The sequence below is a fragment of the Kogia breviceps genome, chromosome 6 (genome assembly GCF_026419965.1).
Source record: "Kogia breviceps isolate mKogBre1 chromosome 6, mKogBre1 haplotype 1, whole genome shotgun sequence".
NCBI lineage: Eukaryota > Metazoa > Chordata > Mammalia > Artiodactyla > Physeteridae > Kogia > Kogia breviceps.
The window spans coordinates 27,292,181-27,311,061 of NC_081315.1; the positions used below are offsets into that span (position 1 = coordinate 27,292,181).

Sequence of the window (18,881 nt, forward strand, 5' to 3'; positions counted from 1 at the left end):
CAACCCTAAACAGGTTCTACAAAGCATCCCAGAGGTTCCCAGTGGGTTGGAGCCCAGCTGCCCCCAGTGGTAACTTGTCTGTGAACGTGTCCCGCCTTGGCTTCCTCTCCTTCAGTATCTCCCCTTCTCACTCCCTTTCTGCTCTTCTGGGGTCGCCTCCCAAATAAACCTTCACGTGTACATCCTTGTCTCAGGATCTGTGTCTGAGGGAACTCAACCTAAAACAAAATCCTTATTGAATTAAATCCTCGTTTTCAGATACGAGGTTCAGGGGACATACCAGATGCTGAAGGGTGTGGAGGTGCATAGGGATGGGACTTCCTTCCCTTGCTCAGCAATGCCTCCAGCTAACAATCGTGACACTCGATTCATGTACCAGGCACGGGGACAGCCCCTTTACAGGTATCCTGGCTAACCCTTTCAACCACTCTGCATGGTAGCTATCTCTCACATTGCAAAAGAGGGGGGGGGGGAATGGATGCTCAGAGAGGTTTTCTGAAGTCACACAGCTATGGCAAATGCCTTTGCCTTGAGGTGAGTTGAGAAACAACATTTATCATGAAAAGATAACTAACAACTCAAGAGAGTAGGCTGAAGTGTATACTAGGTAGCTCAGAAAAGAAGTCCCATGATTCTTCTCTGAAAGAATCTGAAGAAATAAAAGCGAACTGGAAAAATTAGGCAAGTCTTCAAGGGACAGGTTGGACTTGGGGTGAGTCTTAGTGGATGTGGTGGATTCAGCTGTGGGAAGGAGGGCAGGGGACAGTTCTGGGTGAGAAGCGGGGGTTGAGCACAGTGCAGAAGCAGGGCTGGTCATGTGGACTGACTACACACAGACAGGTGGCCTGAGGACAGGATATAGGAGACAAAGCCGTATCACAGAGGACTAGGAATGCCACGTAAGAAATATGGAGCGCATCTAAATACTCATCTGCAGCAAATGAAGGTTGTTAAAAGAAGAAAATTGACACGATCGAAATAAGATTTAATCAGATTCATCTGACAGTGGCTCGAAGCAGAGATTGGTGAGTAGACACCTGACAGTCCCCGCCATGACAATAAAGACCCAACCAAGAGTAGCAAACAGGAAGGTGTAGACGATGGTACAAACAAGGGGTTTTCAAACCCGAGTCACTGAAGACTCAGAGAGAAGGAAGAATGAAGAAAGCTTGTTCACTGCCCCCAGAGTAATGAGGGAAATGGCACCATGAACAATATACTGAAAAGCTTGATATAGGAAGATGAAGAGAATATCTCTCCGAGGGTGTTATGACTGTTCCTCTAAAAATTATACTCAAGATATTCTGAACAATCGGGAACCATGGATCTGTTCCCACTTGCCAGAAGCAAGTAACTCAAACCTGTGGATGAGTCAGTATCTCTTCTCCACCCTCCCGATTCCACCCTATGACCTTGCCTGTACCTAAGCCCAGAGGGATGCTATAGAGGACATTGGTTGTTTCTGCCTGCCCGACACCAGCCACCCCCTTCACCTGGTAACAGCACTCTTTCCTGTAGTGATCTCATTCCATGCAGGACTGGTGGGGCTGGCCCTGTACCACTCCACCCCCACCAACCCGCCCAACCCTCGCCCAGCTACAAAAATGGGCATATAACCCCACCTGCCGATTAGGCCACTCCAGCCCCCTTGCAGTGATTCAGGAAGAGGCAGGTGGCTGAAGCCAAGACAATCCTTATCCATGAAATTCCTTCTTGAGAAATAACAGGAAACCCTCCTTTCTGCTACAATGAGTCCATAGGAGGAGTTAGGTGTTGTATAATCAATTAAGGGTTAAAAAATCAAAGGATGGGACTTCCCTGGTGGCGCAGTGGTTAAGAATCCGCCTGCCAATGCAGGGGACACGGGTTCAAGTCCTGGTCCGGGAAGATCCCACATGCCGCGGAGCAACTAAGCCCATGCGCCACAGCTACTGAGCCTGCGCTCTAGAGTCCACGAGCCACAACTACTAAAGCCCACGCGCCTAGAGCCCATGCTCCACAACAAGAGAAGCCACCGCAATGAGAAGCCCGCGCACCGCAACGAAGAGTAGCCCCCACTCACCGCAACTAGAGAAAGCCGCACACAGCAACAAAGACCCAACGCAGCCAAAAATTAAAAATATAAATAAATAAATAAATTTATTTTTTTAAAAAAATCAAAGGGTGGCATGAGGGTGAGGAAAGAGCTGGGCTAAGAGGAGAGAACCAGAGTCCTAGCAAAATCATTTGAACCCCTGGATCCAGCCATATCTGAAGTTCCCTGAACTTCTGAACTTCCAACTACATCACCAACAAATTCTCTTCGTGTTGTTTTCTTTAAAGAAATAGAGTTAGATTTCCAATCACTTGCTACCCCCAAAAAAGTTTTTGTACAGATAATTTTATTAGCTTTTTTATTAAAATCTGTCCTGCCTGTGCCAACAGCCCCCACAATCTTAAAAATCATTTTACTAAATTTCCTCCTTCCTTGGCCACCCATTCCTCCCCTCTCTCTGCTTCCCACACCCAACATATCTGATGTACTTTAAAAACATTTAAAAGTTGGTTCTAGCAGCACACCCTCCCTTATGTGGTCACTAACAAAAGAGGATCTCCAAAAAGAGGAGAGCAGCAAATGACCAGGTCCAGAGGACAACTGCAGTCCTAGCCAACACCTTGATTTCAGCCCAGGGAAATCCAAGCAGAGAATCCACCATCTGACCTACTGAAATCATGAAACTGAGCAGGACTTTGTGGGTCTCCTGGGCATGGAAGCCTTTCTGTGTCCCCCATTTCTTGTTTGTAGGGAATAGGCTTCAGTCTCCACGACCTTTTCCCTGAGTTCCAAAGGGCAGGTTCAAACAGTTGCTAATCAGGCAAGGAAGGGGATGCAGAGACAAGGGAGGTGCAGTCAAGGAATAATAGTGCAGGGACCTCCCTGGCGGTCCATTAGTTAGGGCTCCACACTTCCACTGCTGGGGGCACAGGTTTGATCCCTGGTAGAGGAATTAAAATCCCACAGGAGGGTCGATGTGGCCAAAAACAAACAAAAAAAAGGAACAATAGTGCAGCCTTGGGGCAGGGTCCTGGTTCCACCTCAAGGGATACATAATATTTTTCAGCTCATCTGCAGAACTAAAAGCCCCAACAAACGGAAGATGTTAACTACTGGATGAAGCATTTTTCTTTCCAGAGAGAAGGTCACAGTTTGATAACCTCGAGAATCACAGAAACTCATCAGGAGACCATGTGAGGCCAGATCAAAGGAATGCAGGCCCTGCAGATACCCTGATCCTTATCAGCAACCCTACCCTTGAACCAGTGCTATAAAATTCCTCACCAAATCTCCCCGGTGCTGGGACACACGTTTTTGAGGGCATTAGCCCACTGTGTCCCCCGCCTTTGCCTGGCAAAGCAATAAAGCTTTTCTTTTCTGATTCACCCAAAACTCTGTCGCCAAGATTCAATTCAGCACCCGTGCAAAGAGGCTGAGTTTCAGCATCAATTATGAGATAATCAATTCAGATTGTTGTAAGCCACTAAGTTTCTGGTAATTTGTTACCTGGCAATAGAAAACTGATACAGATTACATGCAACAATTTGCCCTTCACCTTAAGAGGGATGTCTTGGCATGCCCTAAACAACGAGGACCTTAGAAAACACACAAAATGATGATGCAGTCTATACATCTGGAGAAAAGACGGCCCTGACTCCTGGTACAGAGCTCTTCTCCCTACGCAACACTGGCCCTGCACACTTGATCATCCACTGCAGTAAATATGATCAAAGCTCCTTCTAATTTCTGACTTGTAGCAAGAGAAAAATCTGTGTTCACTCTCAAGTACATTTAGTTTAACAGAATCACAACAAAAACCCACACTTGATAGAATCATGTAAATTGCTATTGACACTATTTCAGACTTAAGAACCTTCAACCAGAAAGAAAGGTCAAAGCAAAATGGAACAATAGCTTGGAAGATCATTGTTTCTTTTCCTTTCAGAATTTCATTATCAACAAAAACTAATATATATTGAGCATGCTATTATAAGGCACTGTAATAGAAAAAAGTCAGTGTGTAAAACATAGTCCTATCCTTTTTTTTTTGGCTTCAACTCGCAGCATGTGGGATTCCAGCTCCCCAACCAGGGATCGAACCCACGCACCCTACAGTGGAAGTGCAGAGTCTTAACCACTGGACCACCAGGGAAGTCTCAGTCTTGCCCTTTTAAAATATGGTTGAGTGTATAGAATACAATCATAGAATATATAACCAACTCTTCTTGATAGCCTATTCTAACCACTACATGAATGATACTGAATAGGGAGTAATCACTGAGGACTGGAACGGTCAGAAAACGTTTTTTACATAGATGTAGATATAGATATCTATATACATATACATCCGAATCATTTTGCTGTATACCTGAAACTAACACAACATTGTAAATCAACTATACTTCAATAAAAAATTTTTTAAAGAGAAAAAAAGAGTAAATGGGCAACGGTGTACAGGCTGGACAAGAGGTATCAGGGAATCATAAAAGATACTATTCCTGGGCTTCCCTAGTGGCGCAGTGGTTGAGAGTCCGCCTGCCAATGCAGGGGACACGGGTTCGTGCCCCTGTCCGGGAAGATCCCACGTGCCGCGGAGCGGCTGGGCCCGTGAGCCATGGCTGCTGAGCCTGCGTGTCCGGAGCCTGTGCTCCGCAACGGAAGAGGCCATAACAGTGAGAGGCCTGCGTACCGCAAAAAAAAAAAAAAAAAAAGATACTATTCCACTTGTCAACAAAAAAATTAATCAGTTGATCAAAGAAAGAAATGGAAAATTTTTTCGAACCAATTTGAGGATTATAACCTGGGAATAGCCTCTAAGAAAGCTCTGAGAACTGTTCCGTCCATCAGAGGTCAAACCACAATTATATAAGTTTTTGAGACAGAAGGCTGTACATTAAATGACATATTTTTGACAGTTTATACAGTCTAGCAACCAGTGGGTCATGGGTCATCGTGGCCCCTTACCAGATTAAGAAAGAAGTTTTAAGCTGAGGGCACATGCATATTCATGAGGGGGCGTGGGTGGTGTATGCATATTATGAAGGAGCTTGATCAGAGGAGAATTCAGTATAGAACTAGGGCAAAGGTTGACAGAGTCCAGGCTTGGGTTGACTGGAGTCATAAGGGTCAGAAAGGTCAGCAGCAGCATTCCTTAGGTTCCAGTTAATCTGATGGTTGAGTGCTCCAGGGGGGTTGAATTCCGCAAAACAGCCCAAGAATGAGCTTCAGGCTAATCTTTACTTTTGAAACAGAACTGGGAGTCTTTACAACTGATACATCATCTCCTGATAGGGTTATCTCCCTGGCCTGGTAATAGCTGTTTGTTTTTACCTTCTTTTGTTCCTTAAAATCTTTAACTCCAGAGACCTATTCTTCTGCAAGGGCAAGCATTGTGGCCAGGCTTAGATCACAAACTTATGTTAAGAAAGTTCTGTCTGGTTCTCTTCCCTTGGGGACCCCCTGCCCTATCTGCTTACAGGTTCCTATTGAGCAAAAGTTTAAAAAAAAAAAAAAAAAAAGGGAAAAGAAAAGTGATGAAAAAAGCTGCTAAGAGATAAATCGTAAGATTCCTAACTCTCTTCAAGAAAGTGTTGCCAGTTAAGACTACAGAAATCTTTTTTTTGTGTGGTACGCAGGCCTCTCACTGTTGTGGCCTCTCCCGTTGCGGAGCACAGGTTCTGGACGTGCAGGCTCAGCGGCCATGGCTCACGGGCCCAGCCGCTGCGCGGCACGTGGGATCTTCCCGGACCAGGGCACGAACCCATGTCCCCTGCATCGGCAGGCGGACTCTCAACCACTGCGCCACCAGGGAAGCCCAGAAATCTCTTTCTTTAAATCAGCAGTAAACTGGATTATATGGCCTCCACAATAGATATTATTATATATTACATATATGTAATACATAACATATAAATAAATAATATGAATGTTAGAAATATGAGTTCATATCAATAGGCTTCTATAATAAGAAAGTGTCTAGCTTTATAAACCATCTTTGGGGATAAACAAAAACAAAATCCTGCTAGATCTAAGAATTTGTAACTGTACACACATACACACACACACACATCTCCCAAGATTAAAATAATCTGATTAAGAAACTATAGTCCCCCCTTAAAGCTGAAATTCTTTAAGACTGTGAGTAAAGATGACAATGATATAGCTAATACAATATATGATGATAGCTCTTTATTAGAGAGTTTAAGGATTAACTATAATTGGAAAGGAAACTAGACCACCAAGTCTCATTTTGGTATTATATATTTTTGCATAAAATTTTAACTAGTCTTCAGTTGCAAATTTTGCTCTCACTCTGCTTGGCTTAACCTCTTCTCAGAAAATATATGTTGTGCAGTTTTGGGCTCCCTGAGGATAGCTAGTATAGTCAGTTCGGTGTTGCTGCAGACTTCAGATGTGGACAGTGTCACCCATTTGCTCTTTCCAAAGACAGGGCACTTATTTCGGGACACCTGTCCTATTGTATCAGCTTTAAAAAAAAAATGCTGGTGACAGTGGAGCTGAATATTCAAATGGAAAAGGATTGGAAAGGGTCAGCATCTTTCCTTCTGTTGATTTTTTTAAAACTGATTCTTGAGAAGAATGTTTCTATGCAGCATGACCAGGCTACGGCACCGCTCATCCTATCATTTGCAAGCCCCTTCGTTATCAGTATAGATGGCCACACCGTTCATTCAACCCATAGTGATGAGAATCAGACATGAAGATGGCTGAAATAATTGGGTCAAATCTGCAGCAGGCCAATGGTCACATAAAAATGAGGGCATATTCAAAAATCATAATGGATCATTCCCTGCAGGTAAAAAAGAAGTGATGCTAGTGAAGTATCAGCTAATTTCAGAGGGACACTAGCAAGTAAAATGATGTAAATGCATTTATATAGGTGTGGAGTAAAAGTAAACAATACTGTTTTTCATAGAAATGTAGGCAGATTTATGTCCCAAACATCAAATTTCCAGCTCATTTCCTCTCATAATAAAAAAGTTAGTAATGGAAGCATTGGGGAGTCAGAATATTTTCAGCGATTATTTTGAATACTTTCTGCTATGTTATGCTGGATTGGCTTTCTTTTTCACTCTGAATCCATCCTCTGCCCTTCTTTGCTGTATTCTGTGCCCCGGGAAGCTGATGTGCTTGGACTATAGCAAAAAGCTCCTTTGTCCTCTGGCTTCCAGTTGGGTTTGGCCAATATGGGACATGAACGCAAGCTCAGGGAAGGGAAGAGAGCAAGGTCCAGCACTAATGGCTTCTGTTCTCTTTGGTGGGGTCATCCCTCCACAGTCATAGCTCTTTTTTATTCTTTTTAATTTTTAGTAAGGTTCCAATATTTTTACTTGAATAAACACTCCTAGGGTTGTTGCAAGTCTTTAGTGAATATCCAGAATTTTGAAAAGGTAATTTTGACAAGTTTTGCCAGCGTTTTCATTGCTTTTATGGAGGAGCAGGTTTGGGGTGGCCATTACACTACCATTCAGAAGTTAACCTCCTTCTAAGACAGCAGTTTTGAAATTCATTTAAGTTGTTTTAGTACTTTGTTCATTTTTTATTTCTACCGAGTATTCCATTATATGGATATATCACAATTTGTTTATGTATCTGCCAACATATGTTTGAGTTGCTTTGTGAATATGTGTCTTCTTTGTTCTTGGATAAAATCCTAATACTTGCTGGGTCATAGTTTTATAAGGAACTAAAACACTGTAAGTAATTCTAGAAGGAACAACGAGTTTTTCAAAGTAGTTGAATTCTTCTACACTCCATCAAATGATGTATTATGAGAGTTACAGTTGATTCACCTCGTCATTGTCATATCTTTGTCAATCTTTTTTTTTTAATTGAAGTATAGTTGATTTACAATGTTGTGTTAGTTTCAGGTGTCCAGCAAAGTGATTCAGTTAGATATATATATCATGTATATATATGTACCATATATATCTCATAGCTCTTTTTAGATGACCCATTCCTTCCACACAGCCTCTCCATCTTTGTGTTCCTCTTTGCTGTTACTGCACCATCCCAAGTGGTTTCCATGCTCCTTGACCAAACCTTTGTAAACAGTCCCTCTATTGAACACTCTTTTTTTTTTTTCCCTTTGCCACGCTGCAGCATTCAGGATCTTAGTTCCCCAATCAAGAATAGAATCCATGCCCCCTGCAGTGGAGGCAAGGAGTCTTAACCACTGGACCACCAGGGAAGTCCCCTACTGAACACTCTTCAAATCTCCCAACTTGACCAACCATGAGTAACCTTGACTGAATCATATGATGGTAATCATTATTTAGAATTATTTGACAGTTAGTGTTAATTCAAAACAATTGTGTGATAATAACAAAAGGTGTGGCTGTTTCCTTTTACCTTGTGCATAGTTCCCTTGATACACCTGAGACAAGATTCGTGGAATGTACCTTCAGTATTACCTCAGACCTTCCTCAAGGGTATGTGGCCTTGCTTTTATTAAAATGTCTCTGGGGGCTTCCCTGGTGGCACAGTGGTTGAGAGTCCACCTGCCGATGCAGGGGACATGGGTTCGTGCCCCGGTCCGGGAAGATCCCACGTGCCGCGGAGCGGCTGGGCCCGTGAGCCATGGCCGCTGAGCCTGCGCATCCGGAGCCTGTGCTCCGCAACGGGAGAGGCCACAAAAGTGAGAGGCCCGCGTACGGCAAAAAAAAAAAAAAAAAAGACAGGGTTTTCTAATAAGCTCAGAGTTGCTCGGCTGCGGTGCAAACTCCTTCCTACACAGCATACACCTGGGTCCCTCCACCTCACCCCATAGAACTTGGGAGGCAAGAGGAACCAATGCAAACACGAAGCTCTTACTGCCTGCTGTGCTGTTAGTAGAAAAGTCTTTTGCCTCTGACCCAGATGTCTCATGTCTTGTCAGCATCCATGAAACTGTGGCAGGCTAACCTGTTAGCTTGCAAATAGGGAACAAATCTCAGACCTTCACAGATATTAACAATCCAAGGACTCCCAGCTCAGTGACCCACTATCCTGAAGCCATGTGTTTTTATGTCAGCCACTAATTTTCTAGTCATTTGTTACAGTAGCAACAGAAAATACATCAGGTGGGAATTCCCAGGCAGTCCAGTGGTTAGGACTCCACGCTCACTGCCAACGGCCCAGATTCAATCCCTGGTTGGGGAACTTAGATCCCACAAGTCACAAGGCACAGTCAAAAAAGAAAAAGAAGAAAGAAAATACATCAGGCAAGGTATTTTTCTACTTAAGTCTTCCTTCCTGGGGTCATTGATCACAAACCCAGGGTTCCTGAGAATAAGGAGAGTTAAAAAACTTAGTTCTGGGGCTTCCCTGGTGGCGCAGTGGTTGAGAGTCCGCCTGCCGATGCAGGAGACACGGGTTCGTGCCCTGGTCCGGGAGGATCCCACGTGCCGCGGAGCGGCTGAGCCCGTGAGCCATGGCCGCTAGGCCTGTGTGCCCGGAGCCTGTGCTCCGCAGCGGGAGAAAACAGAACAAAACAAAACTTAGTTCTGGGGCACTTGCCTGATTCTTATATCCTGACTTAGAGACCCTCCTAGGGAGAGTGTCAAGGAGGAAGGGGAAAAACAAAGACACTGCTCACTTGTTTTCCTCTCCTTTCCCAAATGAGAAAATTGGAAAAGCACAAATCATAGGATTCACACTCAAGAAGTTAAAAAAAAAAAAAAAAAAAGTCTAGTTCTACATCTACAAAGTAAAGCCTGGTGGGCTCCAATCAGAGCTTTGCATGCACAGAATATCGCTCTACGGGGCAAGAGAGGAATCAATTCTCACTCCACTCCCAGATCTGACCCACATAAAACCAAGTAGGGCATGTGCTCATGAGTTTACACAGGGCAACTGACAGCCTAAAATACATGAGAAAAGTAAGAGGTAAAACTCAAGCTCCATAGAGACCTCTGCTCACATGTGAAAGAGAAAACTTCCTCCACACTGGGGCGAAATCCTCCCATGAATTCTCCTTACTTCATGTAAGTCAAGCCTTCTTTCTGTGGGGATCACCACAGTCTAGCATCTAAAGTACACTAAATGGCACAGTGATTTTTGTTTAAATCCTAAAAGAATTTGTCTCAGTATAAAAATAGTTTCCTTTCTCAGTGCACAGATCATCCTAACAGATAATGCACAGAACCTTCTTCCTAACCAGAAATACCTTCTCTCCCAAATCTCCTGAATTATCTAGTTTTGAATCTGTTAGAATTATTAAGGTTTTTCACATTCCTTTTAGCCTGTAATTCAATATGCCAGAAGTATCTTAAATCAGTCTGAAAATAAAACATCAATTAAAAAAAAAAACTTCTTCATCAGATAGAGCTACTGGAAAGTTCATCTACTAATAATTTATAGAAAAGGTAATTTATTATTTACTATGCGAGTCGCTTGCACCTTTCACAGGATCCTCTTCACTCGAGTGACAAAGGATAACATACACTACTAAGAATTACAGGTGGCTTAAGATACTTTATCACCTTTCTTGTGAGCTAATTGGAGATCCTGATAGCCATTAATCCAGTAATTCCAATAACACACTTTTGAAGAGGAGGGCAAATTTATTTAACTATTTCAGTAGTTTAAATAAAGAGCCTTTATAAAGAAAATCCAATATAAAAGTTAATGTACTGGGACTTCTCTAGTGGTGCAGTGGTTGGGAATCTGCCTGCCGATGCAGGGGACACGGGTTTGGTCCCTGGTCCAGGAGGATCCCACATTCCGCGGAGCGGCTAAGCCCGTGTGCCACAACTACTGAGCCTGCACTCTAGAGCCTGCAAGCCATAACTACTGAAGCCCGCGTGCCACAACTGCTGAGCCTGCACTCTAGAGCCTGTGAGCCATAACTACTGAAGCCTGCGTGCTCTACTGCCCGCGAGCCGCAACTACTGAAGCCCCACGCTCCTAGAGCCCGTGCTCCGCAACAAGAGAAGCCACTGCAATGAGAAGCCCACACACCGCAGTGAGGAGTGGCCCCCACTTCCTGCAACTGGAGAGGGCCTGCGCACAGCAACAAAGACCCAACTCAGCCATAAACAGATAAAATTAAATTTTTAAAAAAAGTTAATGTACTGAGGGAATAGACCCGAATCAAGAATGTGAAAATTAAACCTGTTAAGCAAAGAAAGCCATCAGAAGTTGTTAGGCAAAATAAATAAATAAATAATAAATTGTTAGGCAAAGCCCTGGAATTGTGGGGAGTAGGATCTGAAAACAAGAAGCAAAGCCAAGGACAAAGGCTAGTCCAAGTCAGAAACGCAGGCATGAGACCCTAGGACTGCAATTTCCAAATTGTATGCTGAGGGGCCACAGAGCACTGGAGTGGATTCAGAGGCCTCATGGATTGGATAGTTTAAAGTTTTCAGAGAAACACAGAAACATCTGTCAGACATTATATGAATGTCTACAATTAGGTTGTTTGGACTTAATTACTTACTAAATGGAACTATTAGAAATTTCTTTGGCCTAAGGACACCATGAAAAAATTACTGAGATTCTAAGGGTGCCGTGAAACAAAGTTGGGGAATCTCTGCCTTAGGGACAAGCTAAGGTTCAAAGGACATTGAGAGACTGCTCAGAGGAGAATCAGAAAAGCACATTAAAAGTGGAAATGACAGCATCTCCAGTTTCTACATAGTTAATATACATGGTGGGGCCTTTTCTTTCATGTGATCCTGGCTCTAAAGAAAAGAACTCTTGTGCCCTGTTATTCTGAATTTACTACAGGATCCCAGTAGCAAAAAAATCAGTGAATCTTGCTTTTAAATCAGTAAATCTTAATAACAAAAACAAAACCGAGATTTTCAATGTTGATTTTGGGATGGAACAACTAGAATTCCCCAAACACTTAGTGTGGGAAAGTCTGCTGAAATTTAAATACATTCCTAGTGAAGAAATGAGAGAACTTGCGAATTCCCTGGTGGTCCACTGGTTAGGACTCCGTGCTTTCACTGCCGAGGGCACGGGTTCCATCCCTAGTCAGGGAACTAAGATCCCGCAAGCCACTTGGTGCGGCCAAAAATTTAAAAAAAAAAAAAAGAAAGAAAGAAAAAGAAATGAGGGAACTGTATACTGAGATTCATTTAGCAACTTTATAATAGCCCATTATAAAATTTTAAACATTTACTCTAAATTAGGGGTTGGCAGACTTTTTCTATAAAAGGCCTGATAGTAAATATTTTAAAATACTCTTTTAATTTTTTTTACAACTCTAAAAAGGTAAAAGCCAAAAAGAAGTGAGTACATTTACATTGTCACCAACCAATCTCCAGATCTCTCCACGTCTTGCAAAGCTGAAACTCTATCCCCACTGAATTAACAATTCCCCATTTCCCCGGTACACCAGTGTATATAGCAGCATTGGACACCATTAGGGGAGAGGAAGGAGAGTGCCCTGGCCAAGGTCAACAGCAATGGAGGAGGATCACATCCATACCTCCTCCTCCAGGTACATACACCCATGTTCATAGAAGCGTTATTCACAATAAGCAAAAGGTGGAAACCAATGTTCACAGCAGCATTATTTGAAATAGGCAAAAGATAGAAACAACCCAACTGTCCATCGACAGATGAATGGATAATCAAAATGTGGTTTACACATTCAATGGAATACAATTCAGCCTTAAACAAGAAGGAAATCCTGATACATGCTACAACACGGATGAACCCTGAAAATATTATGCTAAGTGAAATAAGCCAGACAAAAAAGGACAAATATTCTATGCCTCCACTTATATAGGGTACCTAGAATAGGCAAATTCATAGAGACAGAAAGCAGAATAGTGGTTACCAGGGACAGGGGGGAAAGGGTAATGGAGAGTTAGTGTTTAATGAGTACAGAGTTTTCAGGTGGATCATGAAAGAGTTCCAGAGATGGAAAGTGGTGATAGTTGCACAATGATGTTAATGTACTTAATGCCATTGAATTTTAACCTCTTAAAAGAGTCAAAATGGTAAATTTTCTGTTATGTGTATTTTACCACAATAAAAAAAGAAATGTAAAAACTGCTCTTAGCTCCTGGGCCATACAGAAACAGATTGTGGACCACAGCTGGGTTGCAGGCCATAGCTTGCTCAGAATCATCAGACCCAATAAACAAAATGAACAAAATGACATAAAATATTTTTTTAAATTACAATTTATTTTTATTTTAACATGAACATGTTCAAGTTTCACATTTAATATACTTATTACATTTACCAAAACTTATAAATGCAACTACAGTATTTATCTACCAAAACATACTTGAGTCTCTTCAAGACAAGGTAGATTGTACATAAAGACATCTAGACACATAGAGATATGGTGATACACCCAGGAATCTACAGCTTTATCTGTTACAGATGTGGAGAAGCATAGGAGAGGGAGAGATCAATAAACCATGGCATCTTCAACAAAGCTTAAAATGTAGCTTGAAGATGTGGTAGGTAAAGCTGAAACTTAATGGGTGAAAATATTCAAAGTTCAAATTTGAAAGTTTGATATTATAGTTGGTACCACTTTTATCTTCTTCCCCACTCATCTGGTGCATAGTAAACAATTTTCCTTCCATTTGGGGGTAGGAGAAAAAATTACCCTTTACAAAGTTAAGCATACTGTTTAAGATCTGCTAGAAGCTCTCCCCTGCATTCTTGCAACATTTAAATCTAAAATTCACTTAACTCTTTGACTGGTTGACACAACCTCAGACTCCGAAGGCAACATATTCCTAAAGGAGAAAAGCTTGAGGCAATTTATCTAGACTTAAAGTCATCTCTAAGCAAAAAAAAAAAAAAAAAAAAAAAAAAAATCACTCTAAGCAGGAAGCTTCTTTCAGATTAGGTAGAGTATATACACACATAGACACAAGACATTGTTTCAGTTATCCATTCACTGGAACAAATGCTTAACAAACCCTAAACCCAGTGAGGTAAAAAAAAAAAAAACATTTTCATTATGCTCATAGATATTTTTAACTTTATTTTTTTAGAGCAGTTTTATGCTCACAACAAAATCGACAGAAATGTACAAAGAATTCCCATATCCCCCCAACCCCCGAGAGCCCCCCCCCCACAGCCTCTCCCCATTATCAGCATTATTCACCTTAATGGTACATTTTTCATCAAGGATGAATCTACACTGACACAGCATAATCACCCAAAGATCATAGTTAATCACCCAAAGTCCACAGCTTACCTTAGGGTTCACTCTTGGTTGTTGTACATTCTTGGGTTTGGACAAAATTATGATGACATACATTCACCATTATAATATCATATAGAATATTTTCACTGCCCTAAAAATCCTCTGTGCTCTGCCTATTCAGCTTACCCCTCCCCCCAACCAGCAACCACTGATCTTTTTATTATCTCCATAGTTTTGCCTTTTCCAGAGCGTCATATAGTTGGACTCATACAGTATGTAGTCTTTCCAGATTGGCTTCTTTCACTTAGTAACATGAATTTAAGATTACTCCATGTCCTTTCATTGCTTGATAGCTCAATTTTTTTAGCACTGAATAATACTCTATTGTTTTAATGTACCACTGTTTATTAAACTGTTTATTATCTAATCTTGGTTGCTTCCAAGTTTGGGAAATTATGAACAAAGGTGCTATAAACATCCATGTGCAGAAGATCTTTTTTGTGGACATAAGGTTTCAACTATCTTTGGGTAAACAATAAGAAGTGTGATTGTTGGATCATATTGTAAGAGTGTGTTTCATCTTGTAAGAAACCATCAGACTGTCTTCCAAAGTAGCTATACAATTTCACATTCCCACCAGCAGTATATGAGAGTTCAATCACTGGTGAAATCCTCAGCAGCATTTGGTGGTTGGCCATTCTAATAGGTGTGTAGCAGTATGTCATTGTTATTTTAATTTGCATTTTCCTGATGACATATGATGTGGAGGATCTTTTCATATGCTTATTTGACATCTGGATATCTTCTTAGGTGAGTTCTGCTAGGTCTTTGGCCCATTTTTTTTTTTTTTTTTTTTTTTTGCGGTATGCGGGGCCTCTCACTGTTGTGGCCTCTCCCGTTGCGGAGCACAGGCTCCGGACGCGCAGGCCTAGCGGCCATGGCTCACGGGCTCAGCCGCTCCGCGGCATGTGGGATCTTCCCGGACCAGGGCACGAACCCGTGTCTCCTGCATCGGCAGGTGGATTCTCAACCACTGCGCCACCAGGGAAGCCCTTGGCCCATTTTTTAATTAAGTTTTTGCTTCCTTGTTGTTGAGTTTTAAGAGTTCTTTGTATGTTTTGGATAACAGTCCTTTAACAGATGTGTCTCTTCCAATTTTTTTTCCCAGTTTGTGTCTTTCTTCTAGTTCTCTTGAGCTCATGGATTCTTCAGGTCAGGAATTAGGATAAGGCAGAGCTGGAATGGCTTCCTCTGGTCCATAAGTCTAGCACCTCATCTTGGAAGACTCAAAATGCTGATGGGTGACTCAAATGGCTGGAAGCTAGAATCAGCTTCTCCACTCACATGACAGGCACCTGGGCTGGGCTAACTGGAGGGCTGGGCTCAGCTGTGACTGTCACTCAGCATTACCTTCAAGGGCCTTCCTGATGTGTCTTGGGCTTTTCACAGCACACCAGCCTCAGACAGTTAAGACTTCTTACACAATGGCTGAGAGTTCCAAAAGCAATTGTTCCAACAGATAAGGTGGAGTTGCATGGCCTTTTATGACCTCGCAGCTAAGGTCACATGGTGATGATGATCACTTTCACTGTACGCTATTGGTCAAATCAGTCACACCCCTCCCAGATTTAAAGAGAAGGGGTACAGAGTATATATTTTTATGGGAGGAGTAAAAAAATTGCAGCCACATTTTAAAACCATCACAGACATATTTCCATAGATAGGGTAATACATGCCAAGAGGTTAACAGTGCCCAACTCCCAGAATCCCTCAAAGCAAATTTTGTTAACCTATTATTTTAAGTCAGACTAATCCAAACATATCCTCCATGGATGGCAAAATTTCACCTGCCTATTTTCATGTGCTACAGTAATAAACAGAAACTTCATTTTATCTATGTAAATTGCATCAAGAATGACTAACAGCTTGCTTTTGACCCCAATACCATCTGCTAGTTATAACCATTTCTTATTTTTCAAACACGATCAAGCTCAGATCCACCCTCAGACTTAGGCTAAGTCATATCCTAAGAAAGAATACAGAGAACAGCTAGAGCAAGTAAAGCAAGTAGATCAGGATCATGCCAAGATTATGGCTACTGAAATCAGCGGCCAATCGTTATCTCAGTGATTACTAGACTTTAGGATTTCACAGACCAAGAACAATTTCAGAAATAAAACAAATGGGAGCAAATAAAGTTACCAACTTTTTATCTTCCAAAATAAGAACATCGGGCTTCCCTGGTGGCGCAGTGGTTGAGTCCGCCTGCCAATGCAGCGGACGCGGGTTCGTGCCCCGGTCCGGGAAGATCCCACATGCAGCGGAGCGGCTGGGCCCGTGAGCCATGGCCGCTGGGCCTGCGCGTCCGGAGCCTGTGCTCCGCAACGGGAGAGGCCACAGTGGTGAGAAGCCCGCGTACCACAAAAAAAAAAAAAAAAAAAAAAAAAAAAAAAATCTAGAAAACAATTACTCTGTAACTATCATCACATTAAAATAAAATTGAATGGACAATTTTAAAATAAAGCATAATCCTTTAGAATAAATAGGTTTGACCAAATAAAAACTCACTATGTATTTTTTTTTCTCATTTCTCTGCTGACCTGTAGAACCTTCATCATGAATGAACCCCAGTTCACACACTGGTGTGGGAAGCCATCCGGCATCTGACATTCTGGTCCCTTCCCTCCCTTGCTTTATTCTAATAGTTCTAGAACTTTAGCTTGCTCCTAGAAACTCAATCTAAAAGACAGACAGGCACTACCCTGGCAGCCCAGTGGTTAAGAGTCAGCCTGCCAATGCAGGGGACATGGGTTCGAGCCCTGGTCCGGGAAGAACCCACATGCCGCGGAGCAACTAAGCCCGTGTGTCACAACTACTGAGCCCTCGCACCACAACTACTGAAGAAGCCCCAGAGCCTAGAGCCGGTGCTTCTCAACAAGAGAAGCTGCCGCAGTGAGAAGACCGCGCACCGCAACGAAGAGGAGCCCCTGCTCGCCACAACTAGAGAAAGCTCACGTGCAGCAACGAAGACCCAACGCAGCCAAAAATAAATAAATAAATAATTTTTAAAATAAATAAAAACAAACAAATAAGTAAATGATTATAACATGTGAGTGCCATAAGGTTATGGGTAGGGGGTGGGGAGCAGGGGATCAAGGAAGTTTTCACAAATTACGTGGAAAAGATTTGCCCATGAGAAAGAATGGGGAAGATTATTATAGACGGCAATGACTGTGGCTGAAAGCACAGAGACAATCTACGTATGCAGTATATCCAAGGAAGAATATATTGTGTACCAAAAAATAAGTAGTGGATATATTTGGTTGTAGAGTAAGGGTTACTTTTCTCTTCTTTATTCTTCTATTTTTTGAAATTCAGCAATGGAGTATGTGTTAATTTAATGATCAGGAATTTTTTTAAAATAACGACTTCAATTTTGTAGGTTAGCTTAGAAAGAACAAACAAAAGGCCTATTTCCCTTTAAGAAAGAAGCTTGTATTAAAAGAGGCCAAGTTTTAAAAAGGAGATGTTATCAAGCTCCAGACTTTGGCTAGGACCCTGGGGAAGAGAACTTTCCCCCAGTGCTTCTGTGGGAATCTTAGGCTGGGTGTATTCAATACTGCAAGCCTTCTTGTCCATATATGGTCATTAGTCAGAAATTCTCAGGTGGCAGGTACTCACAGGTCCAATGCTGGAGTCAGACACCAAGGTTAGAATCCCAGCTCTACCACTAACTAGCTCAATGAGCTTTGTAAACTACTTAACCACTTGAACCCGTTTTCTCACCTGTAACATGGAAAACTGCCTACCTTTGGGGATTTTTGTGTACATCAACTAATATACTGTAAGAAAAATGCGTAGAAAATGACAGATATAGGACATATTTGTGTATCTAATTAAGAGGTACATATTTGTTTGCTCTATTGGTTTAGGAAGGCTTTAAGATCCCATTTGCCATTTGTTTGCTCCGTTGGTTCAGCTAAAAGCTTTAAGTACATAAAATTTTTTTGTCAGTTGTAATGTCAACTCTGTGAAACTTAAATGTATGCGAGTTTGGGGTTTTGGGTGGGGTTTTTTGCGTTACGCGGGCCTCCCACTGTTGTGGCCTCTCCCGTGGCGGAGCACAGGCTCCGGACGCGCAGGCTCAGCGGCCATGGCTCACGGGCCTAGCCGCTCCGCCGCACGTGGGATCTTCCCGGACCGGGGCACGAACCCGCGTCCCCTACATCGGCAGGCGGACTCTCAACCACTGCGCCACCAGGGAAGACCTGTATGCGAGTTTTTAACAAGTTCAAAATGCAGTACTGCTTCTAAAATTAAGCTATCCCTAGAATGATCCTTCCGCAGAATCCCGAAATAACTAAGTGGCTCTACCCTTAGATTCTGGCAACTGACACAAAACTAGGTGGACGTTTCCCTTTTTTTTTTTTTTTTTTTTTCTGTCTTCTTAGTCCAGCTGACTCCCCTATCCACTCCCAGGGAGAATCGGAGATGTTTGTGCAGATAAAGGTTCAGCTCTAAGGTAATGGCCTCTTACCCAGGCTTCCTTAAAGCTGGAATATAGTCAGCAGAACAATGTAGCAGGAGTTCCTCATGTGTTCTCAAACGACTTATACAGCTTGCAGAATCCTCCTTGGCCACTGGGCCACCCGGCAGCGACCGCACAATCTCCACACACCTCGGCTTCATCCAACCTTGTACGCTTGGTACCATACAAAC

The 18,881-nt window shown here is 42.4% G+C and overlaps 1 long non-coding RNA gene across 1 annotated transcript in view; it reads right to left on the reverse strand.

Moving 5' to 3' along the window:
- LOC131758522 (uncharacterized) overlaps positions 1-18,835 on the reverse strand; it is an 81,810-nt gene extending 62,975 nt beyond the window's left edge. Inside the window, exon 1 of the long non-coding RNA XR_009336204.2 lies at positions 18,700-18,835. This is a non-coding gene — a long non-coding RNA (uncharacterized lncRNA). The remainder of the gene's footprint in view (positions 1-18,699) is intronic.
- Positions 18,836-18,881: the final 46 nt, after the last annotated feature.